Here is a 15502-nt window from a genome sequence, read left to right as displayed (position 1 = left end):
GGGGGTGGTAACACAGCTAATATAATTACATTACTAAATCAGAATACCGCAAAGTATGTTGTGTGTCAGGGGGTGTAGATTAGGAGGAATAAGAAGGGTTCGGTGAATGCGCATATGAAACTGGGGGGTTCGGTACCTCAAAAAAGGTTAAGAACCACTGCTTTAGTCCCTGTTAATAAAGTGACTAAAACTTACTTAAAGAAAATAATAATACCTGTAGGTATTACCAAGCTTCCCTTACTTGTGATATCATTTCACAGTGTGAATCTACACACTGTAATCTATAGCTGTCCAGTAAAAGTTGCATCTAATCAAGGTCCCAGAGTCTGGAGCGAGAGTGGAAAAGCATTTGAAGTCCAGTGTGACGTTTGCACAGTCAGTGGTGATTTGAGGTGCCATGTTGTCTGCTGGTTCTGGTCCACTGGGTTTTCTGGACTCCACAGTCAACTCAGCCATCTGCCAGGATTTGTAGGACACTACAAGTTTCCTTCTGCTGACAAGCTTTATGGAGATGCTGGTTTTGTTTTCCAGCAGGACTTTGTACCGACCCACATTGCCAAACGCTCTGAAAGCTGCTCCAATGATCTTGGTGTTATTTTCAGCTAACTGACCCGACCAGAACCCAAAGCGAATCCATGAGGGAGGCATTCTGCAGGGGAATATGAGACACCATATCCATGACATTTTGAAAATATTATTTTTATGCAATATTCTCACTTTCTAAGACACAGAGATGCTTTTTTTATCTTCTAGCCTGAGGAGGCCTTTGTGAGGATTTGAGTATTGCAGAGCTCATGTGTTTATTTACTCAATAAGTTATTTTCCTAAAAGTCTTTTTGAATTGTTCTTTATTAAAATGCAGTTAATTCATTACAGACCCTGCAAACAAGTCAATTTCTTTTCTAATCAAGTCCCACCACTAATAAATAGTTATTGGACAAAAATATCTGCCATATCTGGGATGCACGAAGAAGCATTATTGGAGATCCTTCCTTCCATGCTCAAATATTTGTATTCATTCATGTATTTATATTCTAAAACAATACACACATCCTGTACATTTTTAAAAAAGTCCCACATTTCTTTCGATCTGAATTTTTCATCTTTTTTAAATTTGAATATTCAGAGATAAATTGTGATGTGCGTACAATAACATACATTTCTATTCTATTATAATCTACAACAATACGAGTTTTTCATGTTTGTCTATGCAAGAAAGAATTGAAGCTGTTCATTAGAAAAAAACTGATTCTCTGGCTTTGCTGCCTGCCTTCTGTCTTAATGCACTTTTAAACACCACTGATACTTGGATTTCAAACTTGTGTAAGTCTAATACAGGAAACCTAGTAAGAAATTGCTTTCAGTTTGCAGAGGGATTTTCTTTCAATCCCGCCTGATGATCAAAGGCTGCAGCTGCTATTTTATTCACAGAGACTTTTGTCAAAATGAGCCTTCATTTCGGTGCAAAGACGGACTGCAGTAATGATATTCGGAGTGAGGACTGCATGTAGGATTAGTGTGTGTGTGTGTGTGTGCGTGCGTGCGTGTGTGTGTGTTTGTTGGTGAGCATTAGCATTTGAATATAACGGTGTGTCCTTTTCCGTGCACCAGCGAAGTCCGTCTGATTGAACGTTCAGTCGTCGTCTGCTTGTTTATCTTGCATAAGGAAACCTCATGTCTCTATTACACTGGAACAACAACGGATTGTTTGATTCAAGTTTTAAAAGGTTTTATGGTTTACTTGTTTGCCAGCATAAGCAGCATGATCCATATGCAGAGCATTTTAGGCTTCATATTTTACGGTTAGTGCGTATTAGTGTCCACAGGCCTGGGACTGTGTACATATTTCATTATGAGGGTTTAGATGTCACGGCAAAGACACTGCACTAACCTGAAGGCTTTAATATGAAACTTAGCGCTGGAATGAAATAGCCTGTCAAAGACTTGATAGCCAACAGGAATTATGATAAATTTGCTATTAGTACAAATCCTTTAATTACAAGGGCCTAGTAATGGAAACTGTCCATCTTGCTTGCTGTGATTGTACAAAGGCTAATTTTCTTGAGAAAATGTTTTAAAAGGCCCTGGGGCAAACGAGTTTGTGCCGTGTCTTTATTAGAACATGTAAATGTGGTGAGACAGGCGCATTGACTGTCTCCAGCTCTCAGGATGGATACAAGCTTTTTTCCTCTTATGCAAGGCTAGAATCACCTCTCCATGTCTGGTCTTCAGCCTTAAGAGGTAAAGTGTCCTGCTTTCACATGAAAAGTCCATCCAGACATTCCTCACATCTTGTCTAATGAAACGGTGAGTGGGCTCTTTGATTCCACGGTGAGGTTAATCACAGGAGGCCTCTTGGATGTGCAGGCTGCATCATAAAGTTTTGATGCAAACAGATTTGACTGAAGCTTGAACTTGTGTATGTGATTTATGATCAGAAGCCAATTTCACCATCCGTGTTTATAGTTAGCTGATTTAAAATTATGCAGAGTTTGGTACTCTTGTCTGTTTTTTTAAAGGGACAGTATTGTGTAAAATATATATTTTTAGCTTTATTTCATGTTATAATGTTATTCCCTCATCAAAAGCATAACTGGAGAGTTGATTTGATTATTTCATTTATGTTTAAGAACTATCTGCATGTCCTGTTGGGGTTTGTAAAACACTCTGAGGAGCTAAGAGCCGCCTCCAAACTGCACCTCCTTCACTCAACTCCTTCAAACTAGCAGCAGCAGCAGTTAGCAAACACCTAGTGGAAGTGTGCTCATTGTAAGAACTATTTCTCAGTCCAGTGCTCGGATGCAGGTTTGTAAACACTTAATAGAGGAATGTTGATGTGAGGACGTTAGAGAGAACAGGAGCTTCTTAAAGAGACAGACGTCCAATTTCAAGGGATCAAACTTGACTCAAAGTCTTGTTTGATAAACAACATTTTTGTAACAGCAGAAGCCGGCATAATTACTTGATTGTTCTATAAAATGATACTATGTGGCTGGAAAATACGTGGTAAATACTGCCCCTCTGAAGGATTTTCATTTTGAGTAAAGACTCTTTAGGATGAGAATGAAGGCCGACTAACACAGACTTTGACTGAATGAGCTGTGACAGTTTGGTATGAATACATGCAGAGTTGCATCTCGACTGTTTACACTGCAGAGAAAGGAGACATCTGTTTTGTTTAAATTTATAGTCAAACACCGACTTCATATCCAAGTCAGTGTCAGAAACACCGGAGAACTTGCCCTTGTTTTCATGCTCCTTAGTGTTCAAGCCAGTTCTCTGTTTTACTGTATCTATATCTGCTCTGACAAAAACATGGCAACGCAAAATGAAAATATGTTGCTGAATCCACATGCACAACTTTAAGTGTGTAAATGATTGGATTGGATTGGAGTGAAGGTTTTACACAAAGCTGTGTTTCCATTACTAATGTGTGCAAAACTTTGTCAATTTTTTGCTAATGTCGAAAAAACACAATTTCTGTGTTTCCATTAAATAAGAAATGCAATTAAAACGGCACGTTAACGAGTTTGTCCGTGTAATAAACCATTAAAATCATTCCACGCTGTGATCCTCCAACTACTTCCTGTCGTCTTTTTCTTTTAGGTTCGCGCTAGCAGCAACATCCAGTTTCTGATCACGTGACTCGTGATGTTTTCTTTGCAGTTTTCTGAAATAAACCAATTTACAAATATTTGGCATGTTTCCATTAAACAAATTTACTTTTGAAATGCCTGTTATGAAATGATATGGTCAAAGGAAACGCAGCTGCAGCTGGTGTAGAATCCAACGTTTATGGAAAACCACAGAAGATGACTTGTTTATGCTTTCGGCACCATTAGCAGGATTTAATGCAGTTTGGCAGGCGCCATGTTGGGGTTTCTATGAAACATAGTGTTGGGACTGTGAAACTCCTTGTTCTTCATGTGGGATGGAGAGATGCTAGCTGAAGCTAGCGGATACATGAAGACTCCTCACAAGGCGTTTAATATTCCAGTTGCCTCCCAGGGAGGTTTGCTGCGTTGTATCCAAGCATAAGATAATTTCTGCAGCTTTCATCCAGACACGGGCATCAGAGGCTTTTTTTAAGACGTTATTGTTATTGTCAGTAACATCCAGCCATCTACTAATTTGTGATGAAACATATTGAAGATAAAATTGACCTACCATTTTCCACTTAAATCTCGTTAGTGCGGACTTTTAAGGACATTTTGTATGATATTGTAAAAATATTTAAAAGCAGTTAGAAAATCTGTCTGCTTCGGGACAAGAAGAGATTCTAGTGATATGTGGTGTTGGATAAAGTCTGATGTTGTTGCATCTTGGGTAAATTTGCTCTCCATGTATCCACATCACCTCTAAGCCAGGCAAACGCAGAGTGAGCCCGAGCAGAGAGCTGCAGACGGACCGAAATGTTTGGACCTAAAATCTCTGTGAGATTTTAAACTCTCCCTCGTTTGGACTGACTGTTCCATCCGTGTGAGGGTATTTCACATCCTGCCATTTCCCTGCAACGCTTCTCACACACGCTAATGCAAACTTGTGCCACCTCTCGCTCTCCCTCCCTCTGGCTCTCTCTGGAACAGTTTGGAAAGGGCTGATTTGAGTTGAAGTGTTAACACACTCTTCCTCCGGCCATCTGCCAAACACAAACGCTTGATGCCATGTCTGAGATCCCCTCAGCACACTGAATAAATGTTAATCTACCAGCCTCCTGTCCTCCATTCTTTTCCGTCCAACTCCTTTCTCTCCCTCCTCAAACGTTGCTCTTCTTTTCATCTTGTTCCCTTTTCTTTTGTTCTTTTCTTCTTTTTGATCTGCTCTTTCTTTTTCCCCTTCTTGGTTTTATTTTATTTTTTTATGAAGCTGCTTTGTTACCCTTACATGTCCTGCTTTTATTCATGCCTGACACCTTTTCTTTTCTTCTTTCCTTTCACTTCTTCCCTCTTTCTGTCCATCTGTTCATGCTCTCCTACTGCCTCTGACAGTTTATGGGTTGAGGCAAAGCGCACTAGTGTTTCCTCGTCTCAGGCATCTGTCTGCCTTGATTTCCTCCTTCTGCTCCTCCTTCCTCTCCTTTTTTTCTTGGTTCTCTTCCTGCTCTGCTCTTAGTTCTTCAAGCATTCATTCCCATATGCTCATTTATAATTCAACAGAGGCTTTTCTTTGGAAATAAATTACATTTTTTGCTCAATATTTACATATATGTAAAAAAGAAAAAAAGTTGAGTGCTTCTGGACTCCTGAGTGTTTTTACTTGCATAAAGTTTTGAGTGAGACTGAGACAAATCTTTGGCTGTGAACGATTTTTGGGAGTTTTGCTTCAGAATCAAAGTGTGCTTAAGAAAAACACTGTAAAGTAAAAACATGAGTGAAATCCTCCAACGAATTTCATATGAGTTGTACTTATTGAAATGCTCTACGATTGGTTTAAGCCATTAAAAAAAGAGGGTGATCCCGGCTGACTTAATTAGGAGACAGTTGGTAATGTTGCTCACATAATTCCCAAAAGAATTATAAAATTCGTAGCTTTGCATTTTAATATTTCTCCTTGCCTTGCTTCAGCCGTCTTCTGTTTTTTGGACCAGCAGCTGAGAGGAAGCAGGTAGATGAAGTCCTGGGATGGGGCCCTGCAGGTGGAGACAGGCGGAGAATTTAGGCTAAAATAGGAAAATATCTCCCACCAGATGGGGACGCTGAACTGGAGAACTCCTTCAGAGGCCGACTGCAGCATCCGATGTGCACAAAGAGGCGTGACTGTAGATCCTTCCTCTTGTTTGTTACTGGCACAGCTTTTCTCATTTTGGACAACAGTATCCATGCACATGTTGTACATCTTTACTTTATCCTACTCATTAACTTCCTGCTGGGATATATATGTCCTATGTGTGGAACAATAAAGGATATGTCTTTTCTATTCATCTCAGATCTGCAACTTAATGCGTTTTAATGCTCTCAGGCTTAAGTTGAAAAATAAAAATCAGCATCTGTTGTAAAGCTGCTGCTTGTTTTGTCGCACGTAGCTATAAAAATGTCCTAAAACCTTTAAAATAATCAAAACGAACTTTGATTTGAGTCCATTTATCCAGTGGGAAGGAACTGTAGAGTTTACATAGAGGAATATTTCACCATTCCTGTTTGCATGTCTCCTTACTGCTGGGTTTTCCTTGGTGTTTTGTGTGTTTGCCTAACATTTATAATATAACTCTGTTACTTTTATTAAATGTTCATGTGGCTGAAATATGTTATTCTGTAAAACACAATTAAATTCTCTGGAGCTGTTTATGATGGAATAACATCTCCTCTCTCTCATTCTCCTGTTTGACAGAAATTAATAAAAATTCAGAAACAATCTGTTTAACCTGCATATTTATAATGATCATTGATCGGATCATTGATTTTCTCATTCCTTGCTCTTATATCCATCTCAGCAAATATTGCACAATAAAGCTCAGAAACATCAAACATTTCTGTTATTGAACAGAATATATATATTTCCACCAAGCATGCAGTTTGTTTTAATGGCTCAAAGTCGATTCAATGCGCTAAACTTTGATTTCCTGGTTTCAAAGGCTCTGCCAAAAGCAGTGCCCCCTCCCAGTTATGGATATCCATCCTCTTATTTATTCCAAAGTAGTTCAGCCACCGCTGTACTTTTTCTCACTCCCAGAAGAGCTGAATGTATATTCAGAAATAAAAAATACACTAGAAGAAACGACTTGGATCAAACTTGTTAGAACTCAGGCTGATTGAATAGAGAGTATATATAGTTGTCTTGAATTTTACTGTCAAAGCTTTATTTTCCTTTGTTGCCCTCTGCTTACAGCAACAAAAGCACAGATGAAACTTAACTAAGCTGCTGTAAACTTTGACACAGGAGGCAAAGATGTACAAGTTCAAATGATTTTAATTCTATATAAATATTTCGAAGCGCCCTGTGATGTTTATTTATCATGCAATGTGGAGGGTTAGAGAAAAAATAACTGCTAAAAAATGCACACAAAGGCTCAGTGTAAAAGTTACTCATCCTACTTTCCTGTTACCAGTTTGACTTTTCTCTTCATTCTTTCTCTCATCTGTCGTTCTCCTGTCCTCCTCATGTTTCTCCGCCTCCTCTCTTCTACATACAAACACAAACTTGCTCCTTTTGCTGTTTGCTGATTTCCCAAAGTGTTCTGGTCGGTGACATTCATTAAAGGCGCCTCTCGGCACGCTCCCAAGCTTCAGCTGGTCTTCCACCCAGAGCAGCGCCGCCGTAATCAGATTCCTCTCTCGCTTCTTGCTGCTTCTCATTACAGCTGAGGTTACGTGAATCATTGTTTGCTGCAGAAATAAGAGCAAATAAGAGGAAGGATGTGTGAAAGTGTCTGTGAATTAAAAAAAAAAGCATCAGTTTTTTAAACGACTGTTGCTTTGTGTAGACGTGAGCTAATTCTACTTGCAGCCGGAGACGGCGCCTCTTCCTCCTCTCTTCTTATCGTCTCTGGCTTCAATTCGCAGCACGTCTGCTGAGCTGCTCTCCAGTCCTGATGCCAACATCTTCTCTGAAGTGTTTGACCAAAGAACCACAACAAATATTAGCATCCTGAGCGGACACACACACACACACACACACACACACACACACACACACACACACGGTTAGAGAAGTAAACACACTCTGCACTCCATATAAACATGAGAGCTCCAGCGATTTGGGATGTCCTGTCTGCCGTCCACATGCAAACACACTCAGACTTCTTCCTTCCTCCATATAACCAGTAGGTTAACATAAATAACTATTAGCGGTTATTAATAAAGACGTTATAATGTAAGGATGCGAAAGACTTGAGCAGCTTTGTGTAAATCTAGTGGGATCTTTTACAGTGTCCCATTTTCATGCCAATAATAACCGTGGGAATTAATATCCTGCTTAATAACAGCCTCCACTTCATCCCAGAGGATTTTCTTCTAGATTTTCTAACTTGGCTTTGGGGGATTTGTCATCGAGACGCCCACTAATGGCGGACGTTGTGCCCTGGCTCGTAGTTGGCGTTAGTTTATCCCAAAGCTGTTGCATGGATATTAAAGTAGCCTGTTTCATGTTGGTACCAAACTGGAAACACCATTTTTTTTGTGTGTGTTTGTTTGTCTGCGAGAATGAATATGTGACTCTCCCAAGATGCTGTAATACCATGATATTATATGTTTGTTTTATCCGTGACAACAGCATTCACAATGAAATATTTTATCAATGATCAACATTTACCCTAACGTTAGCTTAGTTAGTGGCTAAAAAAGACAAGTTTTCAGGGAGAAAACGGCCAGAATGTAACGGGTTAAATGACTGTCGGTTTTAAAATGGTCTTAAAAAGTCATCAAAAAACAAATATAGTCTCATATGAGACTTTAAAATCTTTAAGTGGGCCAACATTATCCATATTAGGTCGTATGTTTAGTAACATCTGATAGAATAATCCATAAAGTTCTAAACTAATAAAATTTTAATCTCACTACATTGTGTTTACGACGTCCATGATGTTGGATAGAAACTGCAGCATTTAAAGGAACACACACAGACGTTAAACCTTCTCCATGAACCCATTACAGATGAAGTTTTTCTGCTCCTGAAACTGTCGTCTTGTTAAAATCCAAACATTTATGTTCAGTTTTACTGATTTTACTCAACTGAAATCCCTTTTTTAAGACCCGCTATAAAACCTAAACAAATCTGTAGCTTATGATCCTTGTCAAAAATATCGGCCTTATTAGCAGTAATATGCCGACTGCTGCTCCACATTACACGGCCCAGCAGCTTTACTTTAATGTTACATTTTGAACCATTACTGCCTCTGATTAGCTCAGTGATCTGCGATGTGCTGTGCTTTAGCTGCGTTTTCCTGATGACCAATGTGAACTCTCTCTAATGAAGTATTTACATTTAACCCTATAAAGTTAAGTTGTGTGTAATTTAATAAAGAGGTGCCCATAGTACTGCAGGTTTTTATTGTAAGAAGTCTACACATCTTCATAATTTGCATTAGGGCTGTTGTAAGCGATTATTTTAGTAATCGAGTAATCTATAGATTATTCTTACGATTAATCGAGTAATCGGATAAAAACAATTATGAAATAAAATATTGGTAAATCTTCCATAACACCAGTGTTACTATCGGATATCAACATCAGTCTATTTTTTCCACATTTGAGCTTCCCTACCAGTTACTGTTTTGTAGACTGGGGGAGCAACACGGGATATTTACGGCTCCTCCGTTCAGAAACTCATCTACCAGCCATGTTCCGCCTCCCGTTTGTTCAGACCGGGATGATATAAGTTTATTGTGCGGTTCGTCCGTAAAGCTGCTCTTACCCTGTAAGCATCAACCCTCAGCCGCCCGCCGTGTTCAGTCTCTCCGCTCACCTGTAGAAATCCTCCTCAGCTTCTTCCCGCCGTTCAACCAGCAGCTCCGGAGCAGAAAGGCTGCCGGACTCCCGGCATCGCGCCGGTCATTTTAAGGATGTTTATTGGTCCCACAAAAACGATGAAAACCCGGAATTATCACCAATCAGTAATATCCCCGCGGGCCGAACTTGAAGATTGGACGTTATGCCGCTAACACGTAGCTTCCGTCAACAACTCAGAGGCGGAAGTCAGAGCTCCGCGCAACGCAAATAATGTTCCGGCTGAAACACGGTGCGCTAAATGATAAAACATAAATTAACGAAGCTTCGAGGCAGGTCAATTTTCCTCGAGGAATTTTAATAATCGAGGTACTCGAATCACTCGAGGAATCGTTTCAGCCCTAATTTGCATAATCTGCTACGTAATATGTTTTGACTACACAGAACCATTATTAAGAAATGTCTTCTGCCGTGTAAGTTAACTGTAAAGACGGAAAACTCAGGCCCTTTATGAACAGGACAAGATGTAAATCAATTATATATCGTGGTAAACAGGTGATCAATATCAATAGATAATAATAATAATAACTCTGATCCAGAACAGCACAGCATTCTGGGAGATGTAGGCAGAGGAAAGACTTTAGCTGCTCAAGTTTAGCAGGTTGATGGAATCAACTCACTCTCTCTCTTTGGTTACCTAGCAACTCACTCTCTCTCTTTGGTTACCTAGCAACAACTTGCTGAGTTGATTGCGGCAGCAGTTTAGGAAAATTTTTCACTCCATGCAGTATTTCAGATATTTAAGACAAAAACCAATCAATTGTCTGTATCGACCAATAGGAAACATTTATTTTGTGATACGTTTTTTTTTTTTTTTTTTTATCCTTGTCGTCCTGCAGTAAGTTATATTTGTCTTTAAGTTAAATAAGGTGTGATTTTGTATGGCAACATGTTTAAATGGAATCAGGAAGCATTTTGTGATGATTTCAAACTGATCACAAATAAAAACTCTTGATTCGCCACTTTTTTTTCAGAATCTTTGACGTTTCCTGTTGAACAGAGACGGAAAAAAAAGTTGCGATTTATTTGGATTTTGCCCACATGAAAACTGAAAACAATGAGAAAATCTGGTCGATTAAATTAAATAACATTTATTACACATATGCCAACATCCAGCCAGTTCTTAGGAGACGACATCTTGTGAAAACTGAAGCTCCTAAATCAGCTCAGCTGATTTTTCTGGACTGTTTTTGATATCAGAAAGATTCTTGAATAACATTCTTCACTTTTTAACTCTCATCAATAGTCCTTTCTGGGGTTTTTCTTCCTTTAATTGATCCTTTTTATGCTTGATTGCATGTCAGGAAATGGTGATTGTAAAGATGATGATGAAATGATTTCTGCTGCAGCTCCCTGATGCTCACAGTTAATGGTGATAATTATTCAGTGGCATCATTGATACTCTTGATGATGATGATGATTGCTGTTAATCGTTGAGACAGCAGGTTGATCCTTTAAGTTTTTAAAATGATCCATAAGAATTTAGTTTTGATTTCATTTTTTGGAGAGTGTAGGACAACCAGGGGTCAAAGGTCATTGTGCTGAAACCTCAGGGAGTTGATGTTGCGTTATCACGGACAGTGTGGGATGATTAACTGATGGATGAATCTGCATCAATGCTGTAAGAACAGTTATACCCACTACCACAGACAACCTGGTAGGATTTTAACTCTCGAGCTTCACGTCTCATTTAATTTGTCCGACCAGGGAGTGACCGTTCTGAAAACGAACCACGGCTTAATCAGGTTGCTCCTGCGATAACTTCATGCATATCTGCGTTTTAATCAGGAGGATGAGATTCAGGTTCATCTCATTAATTCACTTAAACTCAGTGAGTCATTATGTGTTTTACATAACGGCTGAAATCCAGATGAGTTCATCCTCAAACACGTTTATTCTAAACATTTAGTTCCGTTACACCAACCACTTGAAGTAAATGGTCAAATCAGACTTTAATTGATTCTCTTGGCATCTTTATTGGACCTTATTGTTGGTCACTTTTCTTTTCTGTGGCCCTGAAACTGCATTTTCCTTTAGCGGCGCCCCGAACTGACCAACAGCTCTGCAGGGCGCCGTGAAGCTGCTGTTCTCTCTGCTCTCCGTCTCTCCCTCCTCAACCTCTTTCATCTGTCGTCCTTGTCGTCCCGACAGCCTTCAAACAGCTGGAAACATGTCTGTGTGTGTGTGTGTGTGTGTGTGTGTGTGTGTGTGTGTGTAAGCCGACATCATTCCTGGGTTGTTTGACACATGAGCTGCAGGCAGCGCTGGACTAAATAGGCTATTACACACCAAACCACCCTTCACTCTCACACTTCCACACTAATGCACATGCATTATCGGAGAACCAAAAACAGCTGGAACACTTCAAAGAAAATGCAAACAAATCTGTCACACCCTGAAGAAGATCTTTAAGTGGGAACATGCTAACACACCACTCAGTCTCTTCCCTCCCTCAATCACAGGCGCCATTAAATTTCCCAACGCCTTGAGCCGAGCTGACAGCGGAGAGCAGGCCGTGTGTGAGCTGAGCTCTGAGGGGAGTTAACTGATTAAGTATATCTGTGACAGACACGATCCCTGCTTAGTGGCTACTGAAAAGGGAGGCGAGAGGAGAAGAGATGAGGATGAAAGGAGGGGATGGGACATAAAACACCTTGTTCATCTCACTACTGTGGCCGTCCTTTAATCACCTGTGTTAAACAGCAGCTCCATCTGTTTCTGGAGACGTTTAAAGTCAGTCAAAAGCGGCGTTAAAATTCGTTTACACAAATAATGCACTTTTAATTGCTCTGGATAAGGCGATGATTTTTTAATTGGCTTCTAAATTAATCGAAATTGTCAAACAGCAGCAGCTTCTTTCACTACTCTGAAACTCACTAACAAGGACAGTTAAATGCGTATTTTTGGTTAGATTAAAGAATGTCTCATAAACTATCTACAATGTGTTTGAGTCACTTTATTTTTCCACCACTTTAAATCTTAACCCAATGGACCGAAGCATGAAATCCTCCTCCTCATGCACAAAAGCTCCGTTTTCTCTTCCTGGCATTTTTCAAGCTGCAACAAAGACAATAGCAAAGAAAAGAGCCTGTAAGTCGACGTCTTTGCTTTACTGCCTTGCAGCTCAAAAGAGCATAAAATCTGCAGGAGCTTGATAAGGTTTTGTCCAGTATCGGTAATACAACGGCGACTTTATCCAGCAGCCTCGACAGGAAAAACATCAAATGTTGCAGAAATAGCTGCCAAGTCTTTGTCCCAAACCACACAGGCCGAGTATTACTGGTGTTTGGAGCAAGAGATGTTTGTTTCCCTAAAAAAAGATGAAAGATTTGCTTTCTTATCGGCATTCTGACTCTAAAAATTGTATAAATTGTCAAGAGTCCCATCTGAACAAATCCTTATTCAGTTTGCTGTAGAAACCTCCATTTCTCTCTCTCTCTTTATATATATATGAAAATAATTTACTTTTTTCTGTGATATCAAAGCCGTGTTTGAAGTTTTGCCTCAAAAATCTCAAATATTGTGAGTTAATATTAGACATTCATAGAGCCATAATATCATCAGTTTTATATTTATATATAAAATTACAAAATGTCCTCTGTGATGATTCTGGCATTCACAAAGTGGAGATAATTTTGCGAGTCCTAACTGTAAAAAGTGGTACATTTACTTTGATTTGATGTGAGAAAATTATTTTGTCTTTCATGCAGTTCATCAGTATTTCTGTATTGAACTGGTCCAGCTCTGTGTTGTGCTGTATAAAGCTGTATGACCTCTGATGTTGAAAACAACCCTCTCCTTCCACCAAACTGTCATTAGACTCTGGTTCCTCCCTCTCATTTGGTCTGCAGCCTCTCACTCGGCTAAAATGTGATCTGATGTCTCCAAATTGCAGCTTTCTGCTGCATTCCACTGACTCTGAGTCCGTCCATGATATAAAGAAGAAACAATTTTATTTGGCCTTTTCGGGACCCTCAAGTTAACAAGTTCTCCACTACGAAAACTTTCTTACAGCGGCTGCAAGGGTAACGACAAGAATTTCAAAGAAGATGGAGGCAAATGAAAAGCAGAGAGTGGAGAGGCCAAAAGAGGAAAGAGAGGAGATGCAAGGTTATACAGAGAGGGAGACTCTGCCAAGGAGTGCAGCTCATTAATGAGTAATGGGTTGGTGACTCTTTGCCCTTGGACACCTCAGCTTCTGATGACTCTGTTGTTACTCCAGTCCAGCGCCACAGATGCCAGCGTGGGGCTGCCTGCTCTCTGGGTGCCTGTTTCTGGGTCCAGGATCAGACACACAGACTAAAGACAGAACCACAGATCTCTGGTTTAAAGTCTCGCCCCACTTATACTGTACCAGCTTTACACTCAGTCATGATTGTTGTGAACATGTTAATTTTCCCACGTTAAAGATGATCGTGACCTTGTCTTTTTCAGTGTGATTAATTACAACCAAATGATAAACCTTTTCTTTGGTGCGGCCCGTCTGTAAACTGGACTCTATTCAGTCCAGTTTATGTGGAGCCATTTCTCAGCCGATTGCTTCGAGTTGAATCCTGCAAGTCAGTGGCTTCATGTTGCTGGGCGAGAAGGTAGCGACAGCAGACGATCGCCTGGATTGTGTCGCTTCATGCGCTCTCTGCTTTGCCAGACAGAAAGCAGAGAGCGCATGTAGCGACGGTGGAGAGGAAAAACTCCCCTTTAACAGGAACAAACCTCCAGCAGAACCAAAACCGGCTCAAGGCTTGAGCCAGGAAGACTTGGTGAAACATCAAAGTGTTTTTGTTTTGCTTTGCACTTCGTACAACCAAGTATTTCCTCTCAAACATAGCAATGTGTATATTGTTTCATTATATGTCGAGTACATTTTTTGTATACTTTGGAGATGCACAAATATTTACTAATTAGGGAAAAGAAAATAATTTCTCTTTGTCTCGAGGCGTTTTTATACCGTACACACGCTACAGAAAGATCCAACCCGCTGTCAGCCTCTTCAAACCTGTGGCCTGTGTCCAGATCTGCAGTGTTTGCGAGCCAGTACCTCCTGCCATTTCAGCCCAATTAGAAGCTCCCCTTCCTGGGCAGAGAGCAGCAGAAAGGGCCCCTCCTTCCTTCCAGCCTTATATCTGTTGCTCTCCTGTTATGACAGCCTCTGACACGAGGTCTGTGTAATTACTGCTGCCTGAAGGAGCAAGACAGTATGGGGCAAGACAGAGGGAAGGGAGGAAGAGATACAGCAGAGGGAAAGGAAAGCACAGAGGAAGAGGAGAGACGTGTGGACAGGATCGGCTCGGGAAAAGAGGAGAGAAGCGGAAGCGTAGAAGTCAGGAGCAGGAGAGAGTGAGCAGACGGCTGGCAGACGACCTCCTGCTGTTTGTTTGTACATGCAGTGTGTGGAGAGAAGAGTTACAAAGTGTGAGTGAGCTGATAGCTGATGACAGCATCTAGTACCAGTAGAGTGGATTCATGCTGCCGTCCCGGTGGCCACTCAGCCGGAGCAGCAAGATTTCTCTCATTAGAAAACACAAGACAGATAATTCTCAAGGCGAAGCGAGACGATAATTAAAGAAGGTTTTTCTGCACAATGTTCCAAATGAGTTATACACTGCAAAAACACAAAATCTTTCCAAGTATTTTTGGTCTAGTTTCTAGTGCAAACATCTTGATACTCTTGAACAAAGACAAAACTAACTTACAAGTGAAACTGTTCTAGTTCCACTGGCAGATTATTTCACATATAACATGGAAAAATGTCTTGGTATTGAAGAGGCACGAGCTCCTACATCTTGCTGAAAAGGTACTTGTAAGTTAGTTGCACTGATCCAGAGTGCTGAAGGTTTTGTTGTAACATTTGAACTTCTTTGCCCAAACAGACCTGGAGGTTATCCCAGGTCTGGCAGAAGACAAGCAGCACCAGCCATGGCAGAACACACACACACGCATACACACGCACACACACACACACACACGCATACACACACACACACACGCACACACCCACACACACACACATACACACACACCCCCACACACACACGCATACACACGCACACACACACCCACAC

General features: G+C 40.5%; 1 protein-coding gene across 14 annotated transcripts in view; it reads left to right on the top strand.

Moving 5' to 3' along the window:
* ptprt (protein tyrosine phosphatase receptor type T) overlaps nucleotides 1-15502 on the top strand; it is a 316254-nt gene that overhangs the window by 273432 nt on the left and 27320 nt on the right. The gene's annotated exons all lie outside the window — the stretch shown is intronic.

This window comes from Poecilia reticulata, linkage group LG5 (assembly GCF_000633615.1).
Source record: "Poecilia reticulata strain Guanapo linkage group LG5, Guppy_female_1.0+MT, whole genome shotgun sequence".
Lineage (NCBI taxonomy): Eukaryota > Metazoa > Chordata > Actinopteri > Cyprinodontiformes > Poeciliidae > Poecilia > Poecilia reticulata.
Note: the sequence above shows the minus strand (reverse complement) of the source record. Positions and strands in the feature narration are given on the sequence as shown.